Below are 2,710 nucleotides of genomic sequence, written 5' to 3'. Positions count from 1 at the left end.
AATGGAGGACATATTGAAAGCCCTTGTTGCTGGCCAGCAAGCCCAGATGCAAGCAAACGTGGCTCTCTTGGAGGAGCAAAAGAAAGCCAACCTTCTGAAGGCAGAGGAATTGCAGTTGCAGAGACAGAGGGTTGTCCAAAATACCCGCCCAATAAAGGCAAGTGACTTTATATCTAAGATGGGACATATCTCCTGGCAGTGTGGGAAACCAGCCGATGAACCTATGCCCACTGCGGAGTCCTCCAGCTCAGCACCCACACACCGTTTTGCCTCGCTCTTGGGAGTCGTAGATGGCGGCCCAGATCGACCCCCCACCTGCCCGGTAACTGTGAATCACCATGATGTGGAGGCCTTACTGGATTCTGGTAGCCGGGCCACCCTGGTGCGTAAGGATTTGGTGGGCCCAACGTGTCTGACCCCGGGGAAAGTCCTCCCAGTTTCCTGTGTCCATGGGGACACCAGAGAATACCCCATTACTGAACTTACAATGACCAGCACACGGGGAACCATACACACGACGGCGGGGGTGGTTGATTCCCTCCCCGTCCCTGTCCTAATTGGACGAGACTGCCCAGCCTTTTACCCACTCTGGAGAGAGTCTCAGGAGAGGATAACCCGAGTACCTCGGAAACGGAGAGGCAAGACTCATCCTGGGAAGGCTCCGGTGCAATCCTCCGAGTTACTCACTCCCGCCCGGGCTCTGATAGGGATGGCAGGTGCCCAGACCGACACCGAGACTGGTCCGGATACGGGAGAAGAGAACGCAGCCCAGGAAAGTGCTCCGTTCTCCAGTGAAGAAGACGTCCCAGGCACCCAAGAGCTTCCCCCTCTCACCGGCCAGTATGGTACGGCTCAATTACAAGATCCTACTCTTGCAAATGCCTTAAGAAATGTGCAGGTATTAGAAGGTGTAGTGTTAGGTGATAAGACAAACCCTACTTACCCCCATTTCGCAGTAAACCGGGGGTTAGTATATCAGATAGTCAAGAAAAATGATGAAGTGCATGAACAGCTCCTCGTGCCACAGCCCTATCGGGCCACAGTACTCAACCTAGCACACACACACCCGCTAGGGGCCCACTTGGGGGTAGAGAAGACTAAGGAAAGAATCATGCAACGTTTCTTTTGGCCAGGAGTACACAAAGAGATAGAGAACTACTGCCGTAGTTGCCCTGAGTGTCAGCAGGTTGCGCCAAAGCCCACATATAGAAACCCGCTCATTCCCTTGCCCATTATCGAAACTCCTTTTGAGAGGATTGGATTAGACATAGTCGGGCCCTTACCGAAAAGTTCCAGGGGACATCAATACATTCTGGTCATTCTGGACTATGCATCCCGGTACCCGGAGGCCATTCCGCTGAGGAAGGCTACATCCAGACAAATCGCCAAGGAGTTGTTCCGTCTCTCAACTAGTCTGGGAATCCCAAAAGAGATATTGACGGACCAAGGGACTCCATTCATGTCCAGAGTGATGAAAGAACTCTGTGTTTTACTGAAAATCAAACAGCTGAGAACCTCGGTCTACCACCCCCAGACAGATGGCCTAGTCGAACGTTTTAACAAAACAGTAAAATCCATGCTGCGGAAAGCGGTAGGGGAAGATGGGCGCAACTGGGATCAGCTGTTACCCTACATATTATTTGCGGTGAGAGAGGTACCTCAGTCTTCTACTGGTTTTTCACCCTTTGAGCTCTTGCTTTCCTACAGACCCAGAGGACTGCTCGACATCGCCAAGGAGGCCTGGGAGGAGCAGCCATGCCAACAGCGGACACTGATCGACCATGTCGGGGCTATGAGGGAGAGAATGAAGGCCATCTATCCCATGATGCGGGAACACCTGGAGGCCAGTCAGCGGCAACAGCAAGCCTCCTACAACAGATCTGCTCAACCCAGGGAGTTTAAGCCGGGGGACAGAGTGCTGGTCCTGGTGCCAACCGTTGAGTGTAAATTCCTGGCAACCTGGCAAGGACCATATGAGGTCATTGAACGCATGGGAGAAGTAAACTACAAGGTGAGGCAACCAGATAAAAGGAAAACTGAGCAGATTTATCATGTTAACCTTTTAAAGAAGTGGCACGCCAGAGAGGCGCTGTTCAGCTGTCTACCCCCCACAGAGACCAAGGAACCGGCGCGAGAAGAGGTTCAGCTGGGTCCAAATCTGTCCCCACATCAACGACAGATGGCCCTGGAACTCGTGGAGCAGAACCAGGATGTCTTCTCCTCCCTTCCCGGTCACACAGAGGTGGTCCAACATGAGATCCGCACCATGCCTGGCCAAACGGTAAACCAGCGCCCGTACCGCGTGCCAGAGGCTCGTAAAGTGGTTATAAAAGGAGGTAAGGAAGATGCGGGAGTTGGGAGTAATCGAAGAGTCCCACAGTGCCTGGGCAAGTCCCATCGTACTAGTTCCCAAGCCAGACGGTTCAGTACGATTTTGTAATGACTATCGAAAGTTGAATGAAGTGTCTGAATTTGATGCATACCCAATGCCTCGTGTCGATGATTTAATAGACTCCTTGGGGCATGCTCGTTTCCTAACCACTCTTGATCTCACAAAAGGCTACTGGCAGGTGCCCCTGACCCCGGCGTCTAAGGAGAAGACAGCCTTTGCCACCCCGGGAGGGGCTCTACCAGTATACCCGACTTCCGTTTGGTCTCCACGGGGCACCTGCCACGTTCCAACGCCTGATGGATCGAGTCCTTGCGCCCC

The sequence above is a fragment of the Coregonus clupeaformis genome, unplaced genomic scaffold, assembly GCF_020615455.1.
Source record: "Coregonus clupeaformis isolate EN_2021a unplaced genomic scaffold, ASM2061545v1 scaf1792, whole genome shotgun sequence".
NCBI lineage: Eukaryota > Metazoa > Chordata > Actinopteri > Salmoniformes > Salmonidae > Coregonus > Coregonus clupeaformis.
This window is presented reverse-complemented; position numbering follows the sequence as displayed.